The sequence below is a fragment of the Emydura macquarii genome, unplaced genomic scaffold (genome assembly GCF_026122565.2).
Source record: "Emydura macquarii macquarii isolate MOO-44397 ecotype Brisbane River unplaced genomic scaffold, CSIRO-AGI_Emac_v2 contig_2437, whole genome shotgun sequence".
NCBI lineage: Eukaryota > Metazoa > Chordata > Testudines > Chelidae > Emydura > Emydura macquarii.
In genome coordinates, this window is record NW_027132574.1 from 835,711 (window position 1) to 851,613 (window position 15,903).

Here is a 15,903-nt window from a genome sequence, read left to right on the forward strand (position 1 = left end):
TGGGGAAAGCAAAAAAGCTACTTCATAGTCCAACTGACAACTACATAATTTAACTTTTCCAGGTTGGGAGCATTGTATTTTACTTCTGCTTGACAGCTTTAAAGCTAGGGATTTTCATAGATCATAGCTGATAGTTAAACAAATTAAATATTTTTAAAGCATGATGTACACAAGTAGTGTTAGCTGTATGTGTGAACACCTTATGTGTGTATTATAGTGTTACATTTCCAGTAGTACAGTTACAATTAGCATTATATGGCACATCCATTAAAAAGCTATTTGAAGAGATTTATTACCTCAACACCACCAAACCTGCATCTAAGGTTAGGCAAGAAAAGCTGCGGCTCAGATCACAACAGTCAAATATAAACATATCCATCTTTCTTTCTTATTTTTTCCCTTTTATAAAGGCTTAAAGGAGTTACAATGTAGCCTAATTGACGGATCTCTAAAAGTACTTGTCACTGGGGAATCGCCATTAAATAAGCTTTTTCTAGTAGGGCTGTGCTAGAATTTGGTTTTAGACCCAATGGTAATTCAAATTTTTCATCAGTGATCTAGAGATAAATATACAATCACTGCTGGCAAAATTTGTGGATCACACAAAGTTTGGTGGAGTGCTAAATAATAATAAGAACAGGAAAGTCATACAGAGTAATTTGGATCACTTGATAACCTAGGTTCATTCCAACAAAATGTGTTTTAATACAGCAAAATGCAAAGTTATATATCTAGGAACAAGGAATTCAAGCCATATCTACAGAGGTGGGGACTGGAAAGCAGTGACTTTGAAAAGGATTTAGGTGTCATGGTGGACAAGCAACTAGACATGAGTTCCCAGTGTGATGCTATGGCAAAAAGGTTTGATATGATCCTTGGTTATATAAAGAGGGAAAAGCAAGTCAGAGAAGGGAAGTAAATTTTACCTGTGTATATGGCATTAGTGACACTGACATTGGAATGCTATGTACAGTCCTAGTGTCCACATTTTTAAAAGGATGTTGAAAAATTGGAAAGGCTGCAGACAAACAGCATGAAAATGATTTGAGGGTTGGAGAAAATGCCGTATAGTGAGAGGATTCAAGAGCTCAGACTGTTTATCAAGAAGAATATTCAGAGGTTACTTGATCACAGTGTATAAATACCTGCCTGGGGAGAAAGTACTGGGTACTAAAAGGACTCTTCAATCTAGTGGAGAAAAGCATAAGAACCACCAATGTGCTGGAAGGTGAAGCCAGACAGATTCAATTTAGAAATCAAATTCAGATATGTAGCAGTGAGGATGATTAACCATTGGAACAAACTAATGAGCTCAATAACAAGGGTAACTGGGTAAAATGTAATGGCCTGTGAAATACAAGAAGGCAAACTAGATGATCTAATGGTCCCTTCTAACTTTAAACTCTATGAGTCTCTATGAGCACCCCTTGCTGCAAAGTCAATAGGATGGTGTATTGTCTTTGCCATCCCTTCTGTGTTTGCAACAAACTCTTCCCTGAAGCTGTATAAGATACAGGGCGATGTTCATGATGAAGTGAGGACCATTTTGATTGAACTGAAAATATTTTCTGATTTCCAAATAAATGCTAATTCAAAGATGTAAACAGGTCTTATATAATGAAGGTCATAAAACAAGAAGTTTTACATCCTATCTTACTTCCAAATTTCAGTATAGAATATTAAATTTTTCACTGATGAAAATAATGTTAGAGGATATTAACTGCTTAAATTATCAAAATGCTCATTGTACTTGAACACCATAGTCAAGAGAGTTGTAAGAAAAGAGAATGGAAAGGGAAAAATAATTGGTTTAGTCAGACTGGAAGAGGGAGAATTGAAAAAGGGTGGTGGGGAAAGAGTGTTGGGAGCAAGAAAAAAATAGTTCAGATAAATGCCGGTCTTTACATGGTTAGCTGAAGGTTTAAACCTTGCAAGCCATACAGTACAAACCATGAGTTCCTCCAGGTTTCCAGAGAGGATGGCATTATGCCCTGAGGATATCCCTCCTGGCATGGAGCAACCAAAGAAGAGGACTCTTGAGAACTCATTTCAATTTTAAATACAGTACATGCTGGGAAATATCAAGTAGGACCATAGCCTCTGGCACAATCTGTCTATTTTGCATTACTCAGCCAACGCAGAGTGACCTGAATCTGCACCTTGGACAATTCCCCTTGTAGAAGGAAACTGCCTCCTAGAGTAAACCTGGCAGAGACAGCTCCTGTGCCAGGTGCCCCTCCCATTCTCTATATAAGACACATGATGGGAGGAGGGGAGACATATATTGTGGGGAGGAGGCTAAATTAGGTTTCTCTGACACCAGGACCATTCTCATGCCAAGAATAATGGGAAATTGAGCCCTTGCGGGTTAGCTGATACTAGAAAGATACTTACACAGACATATTCAATAAAGCTCATCTAATAATTACTTCACTGTTGAAATTAAATCATTATTATGTATTATTTCTATTACAATAGCACTGAGAAGCCCCAAATGAGGTCAGGGAACCAATGGATAGGTCCTGTACACACTTTGTAAGTTATTCAGGGTATGGATTGTCTTACAGTATAAATAAGATGAAGAGTGAAGACAGGAAACATTATCTTATTTTGCAGAAAGGGGACTGAGATACAAGGGAAAAGGGCTTGTCTACATGGTCAATTAGTTCATGGCAAGCCAGAGCATGAAAGTACAGAGCACTAGCCTGCCATGCCCTAACTGTCTGTGTGGAGATTGCTACCGCATACTATGGAACTATGCTGCAAGCCAGAGTGTCACAAACCGGCTGTGTAGGCCAAGTAACAGGACCCACACAGCCAGTTTGTAACATTCTGGCTTGCCAGGTAGTAACTGTGTAGACAAGCCCGAAGTGGCTTGCCAAGGTCACAAAAGAAAGAAGCAGGAATTGAACCCAGATTGCTTAACTTGCTCTCCTATGCCCTAACAACAGGATCGCTTTCCCATCAAATGCTTCTATATCACTGTTTTGATTTCATAAAGATTGCAACATAAAAGTAACATATTATGTTGCAGGTTGCTGTTGAAATCTTATTAAGTAGCTTTTGTGATTTAAAAACAAGTCTCTTAGTTGCAAAGGCCAGTATTCCGATTTACCTGAAAACAAAAACAAACTTACAAAAACTTTATAGTCATCACCAGAAAAATATAAACTCAAATTCTAAATACATCATTTGCTGACAACGCCACAGCTGACAAAACTGGAGTTATTTATTCTGTTCTAAATTAAAGGGGACAAACAGATATGAAAAAAATAATCATCACATTTTCAGTACAGCAACTGCAAAATGACAGAACAAGTAGTATTTAAGCATATTTTATTCTTGGTTTAAAGAATGAACATAATTTTCCCAGATGATTCCAACAATTACACTTTACCTCCTAATTAAACAAATGATACTTAATATGTGCAAATGAGAAATTGTCAAAATTATACCATAAGATTTCATGACAACAAGGCACTTTTGTTAATTTCTAACTGATTGGGAAAGTAGTATTGTTTAATCATAATTGATTTTCTTCTTATTTTATGCAACTCAACAGTTGTTTTGTGCAGCACTTTACTATAAATTAAAGAATCATTTTAGAATACAATGAAATCTGAGTAGGTTTTTTTTGTAATCCAGTGGCCCCTCACTCAGTGTGTCCCAACTTGAATTTCTGTTTGATGAACATGATGTACAGATGTGAGCACACATTAGTCATAGTGACAAAAATTTCTCCAGTAGCCATGGTAAGGTATTGTGAATACAGAGACTACTTACCGCTAACTATGATTTTAAGAAGTATTGCTTGCATATTCCTGTATATGGGATAAATGCCCTGGTGCCACTGAGCTTGTGGAAATCTAGAAAATTGTCATCACAGAAAAGCAAGCAATTTGCACTGGAGTAACCCTGAAATTAGACATAGGTATCCCGGTAACATGGGGCCAGAGAAAAGTGCCGGTCCCAGCAGTGAAGGCTTCTGCTTCCTCTCTTTAAAGAGCTTTGAAACCTAATTGGCCAAGACAAGGGAAGGGAAGTCTGTAAACAGCCAGGCTTGTCCCTTGGACTTCAAGGGTAAAGGCCCAGCACATAGAACAACAACCTCCAGCATGGCTCTCCTTAAGGCCCAAAAAATAAAACTATGTGCATCTGACTCTGGGAAGATGAACGGATACAAATACATTACTTAAAATCTAGTCTTTTTCTTTTAATCTGTGGGGTCTGGATTGGACATGGTCAGTCTGAAATGATGCTGAAATAACCTAAAACTCACCTAAACTACCTAAAAAATACCTAAAACCAAAATAACTATTACATGCTTCCTGAAGATTTTGGAAACAAAAAACAAACAAACAAGTTTGGACATAGAGTGAACATCTCTGTGCTTATAGTTAGCCACAAAAACGAAAGAGCAAAGGTAGTTGGGGACTGGACAGTCCCTTATAACCTTGTCTCTGAATGTTCAGTCACAAGGCTCATTCATGCAGTCACAATGGACACTGCTTTTCTAGAAGGTTCCTGAAGCTCAACAACATGGGAATGGGGGGACAAAGGGTGGTCTATCCCAAATGGAAATATGCAGGGAACACCACAAAGAAGAATATAAGAAAAGTCAAAGTTTATTAAGACAAGTATGTTATTAAATATAAAATCTCCACTTTATCAGGGTCCTTATTCTCCATGATTTAAATCAACATATGCTACTGAGGGTATGTCTTGAAAGTACTGTCTCATGAGAGATTTACATGAGAGACTCACAAAACATAAAATAAAGATTGTGAGATGCATGCATTTGGTAAGACAAAGGAATGCATGCAGACCACTGTGATGGGTCCCCCCAGGGTGCAACCTAGAACTGGGGTTCTACTGTTCTCCTTTAACTCTCCATCATGGGCTGTCCCTCACAATACTTTACTAGTGACAAGCATCAAACCCCTCCAGGCACTGCTATCACTCAGCCAACAGCATGTGAAGCCACACACTCAACTAGATTGCATGAATGTTCCTAGAGCCACTCACGAATCCCAGAGAGAAAGGCACAAGCCAGTTCACTCCAGCTCCCTGCCTTGCACCCTGAAGTTGCCTTATTCTGTCCTGTTGGAAGGCTGACCAGTATAAGTTTATTACCTAGTCCATCCCGCACCCCATATTGGGAGAACATACACCAGCTTTTGTTAATTGAGCTGAGATTTTCTAAACACTTCAGCCAAAACACACTGTTTTAGTTAAAATATAAAAACAGATTTATTAACTACAGAAAGATGGATTTTAAGTAAGTATAAGTGGTAGGCATAAGAGATCAGAGATAGGTACCAAGCAAACAAAGATAAACATGCTTAAACCTTAAAGCTTTAACACTAGGCAGTATCTAGATTAAACAGCTTCTGACCCCACTAGATGCTATAGTCCACAATGCACAAGCTTCTTCTTGAAACTTGGGGACCAATTTCTTTCAGTTACAGTCTTTGTCTTTCCAGTCTCTCTGTTGTTTTCAGGGTGAGTGAGGGAGGAAAAAGAACAAGGCAGGCATGCACCCCGATTCTTTATATTATACCTTTTAGACCATGTGTTTAGTGGGCATTAGTCCAGTCATGTCCAGGTGGACCTTGCTGAGTCACAAGGTTGCTCAATATCCGTTATTTAATTGTAGGTCCTCTATAATTACAATTCCCTTGCAGGATAATTGTCTTTTAACACCCTCCTGGGCAAGGACCACCACCCTTGTAGAAAAGGTTCTTAAACTTGCAGCATAATTTCTAAGAACTATACATCAAAAGTCTTATAACCTGAGACACACCAATGATACACATATGGAAAGCACAGTGAATTTTAGCAGATTATGACTTTTCACTATACATCTTATATGGCATGTTTTGAACTATTAAAACTATATAGGAATGATAAATATGAGGGTTTACAGGGTGCTTCTGTGAGTAAATTAAGCACCGTAGTTACAAGCAGATTTCAGTAATAAGTGCAACAGTGATCTGATGGAATCATGATATAGTAGAACCTCAAAGATACTCCCAGAGTCCTGATGAAAGAGCTGTGGGGAAAGAGGATGGCTTGTGGGGTCTATATAAACAGAGTATCTTGAAGAAATACAGTTACTGGAAGGTAAGTAACTTTTTTCTACTTCAAGTATCTGTCTATAAGGGGCCTGCTCTTGGTGATTAGCCAGCAGTTAATTTCTTAAGGTGGTGGGAGTCAGGTGTTTATTTAAATAATTATTTCAGTATTGCCTGTCTAAACTGCGTGTCAGATTTGGAGGCTCATGCTAGGGAACAGTGGCTGGTGAATGTATGAATGGAGCTTCACACAGCTGCTCTGCAATTTTCAGCTCTTGGAATTTTGCTAAGGCATGCTACCAAGGTCATCGGAGTTCTGGTAGAATGAGATTTAATATGGGACAGAGAAGTAGTCTTGTTGATATTATAGGAGGTTCTAATACTGTCTGAGATCCATTAGAAAGTTTTCATGCAGAAACAGCCTGAGCCTTGAATCTGCTTCTGAAGGCAAAAAAGAGTCTTGGAGATTTACGAAGTTGCTTTATCCTATGGAGATAAGAAAATGCTCTTCTAACACCCTGAGTGTAGAGTGTTTGTATTCCTCAGAAGTGAGTGAGCTTTAGGGAAAGATACTGGTAATATAAATTGGTTGAGATGATGTGACAGGGTGCAGCACTCTGCTCCTGTCTTCCTATACAAAGGACTCTGACACCTTCGATTTGTAACCACTGCTGTGTAATTTATCTGTGTCTTAACCACCATCCTCTTACAGTCCTGTGCAGCAATTTTGTTTGCAGTATTACACAATCATAAAGGAGGGGAGAGATCTTTACCAGAGAGATCTCCCTATACTCTTGCCCTGCTAGCCTCTCTCTTCTTCTTCCCCTGTACTTCCTTCCTGAGCTCCTTTGCTGCTTTTGCAGTTAAAGGGATAATTAGCTCCTCAGCTCTCCCCATCCAGGGGCCTGGTTCCCCTAGGCCTCCAAACAGTACTTTAGAGGCTGTGAGGGATATTCTCACACCTGAGCAATTCTTTTTAGGTGACGAATCTGAGAAAATGCCCTACATTGCTGTGGTAGTAGAGCATTTCTGGAACAAAATGATATATTAAATAGTAGTAAGTCAGCAAGACCAGATGGTATTCACCTAAGAGTTCTGAAGGAATGTAGATATGAAATTGCAGAACTAACAACTGTGGTATGTAACCTACTGCTTAACTCAGCCTTTGTACTGTGATTGGAGAATAGCTAATCTAACTCCAATTTTTAAAAGAGGCTCCAGAGGCAAACCTGGCAATTACAGGCCAGTAAGCCCTTCAGTACCAGACAACTTGTTTGAAACTATAGTAAAGAATAGAATTATCAGATGCACAGAGGAACATAATATGCTGGGGAAGAAAAAATGGCTTTTGTAAAGGGAAATCATGCCTCACCAATCATTTAGAATTCTTAGAGAGTGTTAACAAGCATGTAAACAAGGGTGATCCAGTGGATATAATGTACTTGGACTTTCAATAAGCCTTTGACCAGGTTCCTCACCAAAGCCTCTTTAGACACAACAAATCCTGCACCTTGGCAGTGGGTTAGACTAGATGACTTCTGCAGTCCTTTCTAATCCTATAGTTCTATGATTCCAAGCAAAGCAGACAGCCACAGGTTAAGAGGGAAGGTCTGCTCATGGATCAGTAACTGGTTAAAATATAGGAAACAAAGGATAGGAATAAATGGCCAGTTTTCACAGTGGAAAGAGGTAAATAGCATGGTCCCCCAAGGATCTTTCCTGAGACCAGTGCTGTTCATCATGTTGATAAATGATCTGGAAAAGTGGGTAAAAAGTAAGGAGGCAAAGTTTGCAGACAATACTAAATTATTCAGGAGAGTTAAGTACAAAGATGACTGCGAGGAGTTACAAAAGGATCTCACAAAACTGGGTGACTAGGCAACAAAGTGGCAGATGTAATTTTGTGTTGATAAATGCAAAGTAATGCACATTGGAAAACATAATCCCAAGTATACATACAAAATGATGGGGTCTAAATTAGCTATTGCCACTCAAGAAAGATCTTGACATCATCATGGATAGTTCTCTGAAATCATCGGCTCAATGTGCAGCGGCCGTCAAAAAAGCTAACAGAATGTTAGGAAAGCAATAGATAGGACATAAAATATCATAATGCCACTATAGAAATTCATGGTATGCCAATGCATGAATACTGCATGCATTTCTGTTCGCCCCCTGTCATAGATATATTAGAATTTGAAAAGGTACAGAGAAGGGCAACAAAAATGATTAGAGGTAGGGAAGATCTTCCACATGAGTAGAGATTAAAAAGACTGGGACTGTTTGTCTTGGAAAAGAGACTACTAAGGGGGATATGATCAAGGTCTATAAAATTATGAATGGTGTAGAGAAAATGAAAGTGATATTTATTCCTTCACATAACACAAGAACCAAGGGTCACCCAATGAAATTAATAGGCAGCAGGCTTAAAGCAAACAAAAGGAAACTTTACACTATGCAGAGTCAATGTGTGGAACTTGTTGTCAGGAGAGGTCATGAAGGGCAAACTATAACTGGGTTCAAAAAAGAATTAGATATGTTCATGGAGGACAGGTCCATGAATAGCTGTTATCCAAGATGGTCAGGGACATAACCCCATTCATAGGTGTGTGCAGCACATTACATTTGGGTGTGCACCTAGGGAATTTTCAGGCCACACTGGATTAAAATTGATTTACCCTCGCTGCCTTACTCTCCGTCGAAAAATCTTGCTGCATCATCTGTTTCGGTGGCAGCTAGCGACAACTTCCCCGCCGCCGAAAAACTACCGGGGGGTCCTTATTTTCGGTGGCAGCTCGTGACATGGTGCCTGCCGCCGAATAAAATGCCACTGTCCTTCTTTTCGGTGGCGGCTTTTATCGCATTTCGGTTCTGTCGAGCCCTGCGTTAGAGTGTGCCTGGGCACACCCAGCACACCCCGAGCACACGCCTATGACCCCATGCTTTAGGTGTCCTTAAATCTCTGCCTGCCAGAAGCTGGGACTGGACAACAGGGGACAGATCATTCAACAATTGTTCTGTTGTGTTCATTGTCTCTCAAGCATCAGGCTCTAGCCACTGGAAAATTTTGGAAAACATGATACTGGGCTAGATGAACCATTGATCTGCCCAGCATGGCCATTCTGATAGTCCCATGCTCACTCATCATTTAGAGTCATGTAAGCTGCCTGAGCTTCCCCAGACAAGTAGGGTGCTAGCTTTAGGGCCCAGGTTCCCTTGTCCCGACTTGCTCGCACAGCTACTCTTTCAAAGACTGTAAATGCATTTGGGATCTTCCTCAGGGCCCACCTTCTAGAGGCCTCCTGTCTGTGCCTGGTTGCTGTTCCCTGCTGCAAGACTTACCAGCAGGGAGTAGCTGCTGCTGCTCATGAGCTTGGTCTCAAAGTCCTGTAGGCTTTTCTGTTGCTCAGCTTGCCAGGCAAACAAGGATGGTCTCTCCAGGGAGTGGGACTACTGGAAGACCTACAGGGTCTTCTGAATCTCCTTCTTTTCTATGAGCCACTGTAATGTCTCCTCCATTGCTTGGACTCCTGAACCTTTGCACCAGCTTCCCCATCATATTATCTGTGTGCACGGATAAGACAGATACCGGACAACTGTATCTGCAGCCTCCAGTTGCCACACAGTGTGGCTCTCTGCTACTTTCTTCCAGCACAAATGGCTATGATACCTCCAGTCTGTAACCATTGTTCTGTATTACTGTTTTATCAGTAACCTCCCTCTTACAATCCCAGGTATCAATTCTATTTACAGTGTCATACCATCATAAGATTTGTCCATTTGTCCTGGCCCTGCTAGCCTTTCTTCCTTTCTCCCCACCTGCCCCTGCACTTCCTTCCTGTGTTCCTTATCTACTTTTGCAGTTAACAGGGTAATTTGCTCCTTACCACTCCTCAAACCAAGAGTGATCTAGTAATTAGTCACTCTTTCCCTCAAAACAGGCCCTGTCTGGGAGAACTAATTACAATGACCAGAGTGCTGGTTCAGCTGCTGGTTCGCAGTACTATGTCACAGATGGAAATCCAAGACAATTCTAATATACATTTTGGGTTATGTCTCATAGTTACTCTGCCCACATAAAATACCACATGTGAAAGAGTCTAACTCTCTAATTCACTGATCAGAAGTGATTGCTATGAAGAACACTGTTTTAATCAATAAGTGACATGAGAAACACAATGAGATGGGTTCAAAAAGCGGATCCACAGCTAGATCAATACGAGGCTTAAATCATGAGAAGGAGACATTTTCCTGACAGGTGGAAAAAACATGTGACACCTTCTTTAAGAATCTGTGAAAAGTAGAGTGTGAAAATATTGTACCATTTCAGGTTGATGGGTGATAGGCTAAGAAAATGTCACCAAACTAATTGACTTCATGGACTGTTTTAAAGTGAATAAATAATCCAAAATATCAGGAATAAAAAAAATTCAGTGGATGAATCTGATGTTGAGACATCTAAACAGGAAAACATTTCCACTTTGCATCATATGTACAGGTAGTGAAGGTCGTCTGTTCACTGACATTAGTCAAGTAGCATCCATGCCATTAAATGAGAACACATGGGTCTGGAGGAAGAACTAGACCATGGTCATGTGAAATTATGTGCAGAAGAGATGGTAATGTGATGTATGGTGGTTTCAACAGGTATAGCAGATCTGAAAATCAAACCTGATGTGTCCATGCTGTAGTTATGTAGTTATGTAGCCCTGTCATGTTTTCTCTCCCCTTCAGAAGATTTCTTAGAATTAGGGGAAATGGTGAAAAGGCAAAATATACATTGATGACTGGTCAACCAAAGCTAGAAATCATCAGATATTGATATTAGTATTAGTCTTACCATTAACACATCCCTAGCTTTTCCTGTGCTTTTGTTAAAATCCGAATGGTGAACAGTTGCCAGGACGGGTGAGCAAAAGCACAAGGAGCTATTGGACAGCCAATCAGAAAGCTGCATCTGGAGGCCGGTCCCAACTTCAGAAGCTCACATGCTGAGCCTGAGGAGTGGCTGCCCCTCCTGCGGAGAGAGGTGAGGGCAGAGCAATATCAGACGAGTCTGTCTCCGAGGGGTGGCGGAGCCGTCCTGTTGCCATGTGGGCTTGTGCCCCCCCCCCCACTGCACCATCAGGGTAGCCTAGTACACTGGCCTCCCCCCAGTCTGGCAGCCACCTGGCATTCATGGGTGGATGGTAAATGTGGGGGGTTGTGGCCTCTCTCCAGATTCCAGCAGCTGCCACTCATGGCAGCTCAACTATTAAAATTATATCAGTGAAACAGTTAACTGATATAATTTTAATAGTTTAAATAGGTACTTTTAAAAACATTATTTACATCTCTAATTGATCCTAGACTCAATCTTTTCCAAGAGCAAAAGATGCAACATTTCATGCTGAGCATCTGTCCACCGCAAGGGAGTTGCTAGGATTTGCAAGAGAAACTTCACTCCAAGTTCATGCTTTGAATGTTTGTTTGACAGACTGACTTCAGCCTATATGAGGCACAGCCTGGTGAACTGTGTTGTAAAGGTGCCATGTCTCCAAGCACTCTGAGACATACCTTCAAAAATGTTAATGGCAAATCTGAAGAATTGTTATGGTGAATTGGATGGTATGAAATATTTCCTGAGGTAAGAAGGCTTTCAGCATTTGAGTCAAGAATTGTTTCTATGAGTTCTGCTGACTGGGCCATGATGAGAACTAATTTGCTGTGGTTAGCCCTGAGGCCTAGTAATGAAAACAACTGAAGAAGTAATTGAACATCCACAGAGACTTGGTGAGCTGACCTTCCCTGAACCAACCAATCATTGAGTTAAGGATAAACATGAAGACCTTGTCTTCTCAGATATTATTACTAGTATTGAAAAATATTTCATAAATATCCTTGGGGCAGTGGAGAGGCCAAAAGGGAGTACTTTGAATTGATAGTGCTTTCCTGAAACCACAAAACCAAGATATTCCTGTGAGCTGGGTGGATAGACACATGAAGGTAGGTGTTCTGTAATTTGAAGCTTCTGAAGAAATCCATGGGATCTAGGGAAGATATAATAGAAACAAGAGACACCATGAGTAGCCTGATGCAACATCTGTGTGTGTTAAGACACTTGAGATCTTGGATAGGCCACCAACATCCTGCCTTTGGGATTAGGAATATCCCAGAATTTGAGAGGTACTAGCTCTATCACACTTAGCTGAAGCAAGGAAATCCACCTCCTGCTATAAGAGACTCTGATTAGAGTGGTCCCTGAAAAGGGATGAGATTGAGGATCCTGTGTGACTGAATGGAAAATGTCAAAAAACTATATGATTTTTCTTGGAACAGCTCTCTTGGTATTTCAAGGGTCTCTGCCATTCGTTTAAGGTCTTGAAATTCTTTGAAATCATAAGATGTGATGATGGAAACAGAGACTGATGGAGCAACTGCATTAACCGGTGAGGGTGAGCCTACCTTGAAACACAGTAATGGTGCTAAGCTGCTGTTGGAGCCTTCTGTTGACTCAAGATGTTACCATCTTCACTCAGCCATTCCTTCTCTTCTGTTATGATGTCCTCTGGGTGAGGCAAATGTAAGGCCCTCTCAGGAGTCCCTAGACTTGTCCCTAGAACTAAAATGAGGAACATAAAATGATCTGGACGCTTAGACTGTGGGGTCCATGAAGTCTAATATCGCCATGTATTGAAAGCTATAAGGTTATGGTATATAACATCAAGGAGGTGTCATCCAAGGCACATAAGGCATATCAGAAGCATGAGGTGTATTTCTCTCATGGTGATCACAGTCTTTTGAAAGATAAGGGGAGAATGGCACTGACTTTGGAGACGGTTTCCTGATACATGCAGCAGACAAAGTCAGAAGAATAAAACTCTTCAGCAGGAGGTGCTGCTAACCTAGGGGTGACTGGAATCTCATGAGGGTTCACAGATTTCTTCTGAATTACAAGTGGATGCAGAGAAGTTTTCATAATAGGTACCCTAGGCTTCAGTATCAAAGCAGGCCTTGAAACCACTGACTACCAGGACACTTGTAAGAGTGGTGATTCCCGTTCTGGGTTGATAATGAATTCTGCTGGAGTAATATATGAAGTCACAGAAAAGGCTACATGACCAACAGGTTTCAAAGTCAAGAGATTTTGGTTCAGCCACAGAGCTAATAGCTGGTGCCCATGTCACTGGGACTAACAGACATGCTAACACTAGGTAATTATCCCCCCCCCCCCCCCCCCGTCCCCTGCCACACATACACATTGCCATGGGTTAGTAACAAAAGTATATAAAAGAGACTAAAGTAAAATCATTGCAATATGTAACAAGAGAGACTATAGTAGGTGAGACTACAGTAGCTGAGAAGACACAGCTGGTTAAAAGATTCTGGTATCCTGCACATGGGGCATGTGTGCACCAAGAGTGAGATCCACACATACTCAAAGAAAAAATAGGGTTACTGTGGACCAAATAAAATCTGCCTACTCACTTATCCAGGACCAGAAAACACTCCTTGTCCCACAACACTGACCCTTTGATGCTGTGAGGTTTTAATGTCTCAGAAGTACTGCACAAGTAGTAAACCCCACCCAATTAAACCACACCATCATAGGAGAAATATGATTAAATCAACTGTTATTGCTCTATTTCTGGCCCAGACTATTGAAATGTTGTGAGAAAGTTTATTCAAGAGATTTCCATATGAATTATGCTTACTCAAGAAGTTTTGACTCAAGATAAATTCTGAATAAGCAACTGAATTTTTGGATGATTAAATTATTGCTTTTTGGAAGCAAACTCTGAACCTTTTTACATTTCACTTCACTAGAAATTAAGACTTCATGATGTAAAAGAGAAAACAAGTTCACCATTTTGACAATGGTTTTGTATTTTATTGATAATCTATTTAGTGAGGCAGTAAACTCAGTGCCCAGTGCATACTGAAAAACAGAAATACTGATCATTTGGGAATAGTGTACTGCAGCATAAGGGTTATTCAGGAACATCATAATAGCAAAGTCTTTTTTTTTTTTCAATTATTAAGTAGCCATTTGTGAACATCTATATATTCTAAGTACTCAAGACAACATAAGAAAAAATAAGGAAGAGACAGCGATAATGAAAATGTAATGTCCACAATAAATGGGATAAATTGTAATTTAACAACATGTAGCTATACCAGTAATAATTTTGTGGCAGAAACGTAACACTATAGATTCTTAACTGGGCAATAACAATTTAATTATTTTCTTGTTTTAGTTCTTGTATATAAATTAAATCTCCTAACTAAGTGGGGTGTATCTGCTGGATACTGTATCTACAGTATAATAGATGCTACAACAATGCTTATGATTTTGAGTGTGACTCTTTTTCTCCTTAGACTGGAAAGAGTTCTCTAGTGAATTAAAGAGTTCCATTGACGGTCTTTAAAGGAACTAATTTCCTGATTGGGCTCCAGAAATAACAGAACGGTATACAGATCATGCAGAAGTGGTGGTAAGTGGGCAAGAATATGGATATCCTCGGAGTCTGAGACACAGAAAATTCCATATTCCTATATATCTAAATAACAGTCCTACAAAGGAAATAAACAGACTAACAGACTATTATGCCCATGTGCAATCCAGTTGTCTTCAATGGCATTTCACACAAGTGAAGATTCTTTGAAGGACTGGTGTGTAAATGGGAACTTAGATCTGATCTGAAGTAAAACATTGAAAAAAATGCAACAGAAAAAAAATCATCATTAAAATACAACATCTGAATGTTTTAAATATATATTTAAATTATTTTGATGATGATGAATGGTCCTAGACTGACATATCTAGAAACAGAATTTCAAACAATAGATATTGACATGGGCAATGCAAGTATCCTCACCAATAAGCTCCTAGACCATTCCTGCAGATCAGAGGGATAACACGCTCATTCTCAAACTCTTGGGCAGAGACTCTACTGAGTGTCTGCTGACTGAACACTATCAATTATGGTTGTGGGTTTTGTGATGTGGACACCACCATAGCCCAGTCTAATTGAGCTGTGTTTCAAAGGAGCAAGTTAGTCAACAGTTCCTATTAACACAGTCATTTCAGAGCTTAATGCTCATAGCAGCTATCTTACTGAACAGTGATATTATTTCATTTGTGACACTAGCAGCATAGTATAAGACTGTAATTATACCAGTGAGAAATTGTAAATCAGTTCATTTATGCTGCAGCCACCATTGCTTTCACAGGCCTAAAAAAATTGTGTAGCATATTACACCCCTTTCATCCCACATACATTTTTCATCATTTAGTCCCAATGGATGAACCATTTGGAGCTCAAATAGCAGCAGCATTATCACTAGTCTGAAACCTTTTATTTTCATATAGCAGGCTCCTTTCTGCTAAGCACAATAGCTAACCCTATAATTTTTAACCATCTCCTTATCTCTCCTCTTTCCCCACATGTCCATCTCTTCTTTAAATCCCAGCACATTTGTACTTCATAGACATTCAAGTCTATCTCTGTCTATTTACGCACTTAAGTTGGTTCTTATACCATGCTCTTCACCATGGTAAGTACATACTTTCTCTCTCAGACTGGCCAGCATATGACAACCGTCCAAGTGCTACGCACAGTCTTGGCTGCTACTGTTTGCCCTCCCATTTTCCATCTCTGTTATTGCTGTTCCATCTACCTATCCAAAACAGCAACTCAAAAATCAATATGTTCCAGACACTGACCTTGTGGCATATTAGTTATTATGCCCTTGCCAAGGCAGCTTTATTAGTTTTCCCATGAGTCTTCAAGAGGCTTCTGGTGTAGAGCAGAGTCATGGAACTGGCTGACCCTGATGCAAGGAATAT

The 15,903-nt window shown here is 40.0% G+C and overlaps 1 protein-coding gene across 1 annotated transcript in view; it reads right to left on the reverse strand.

Annotated features, from left to right (window-relative positions):
- Window positions 1–15,903, reverse strand: part of LOC137162626 (protein eyes shut homolog) — a 340,220-nt gene that overhangs the window by 217,478 nt on the left and 106,839 nt on the right. The window lies entirely within an intron of this gene.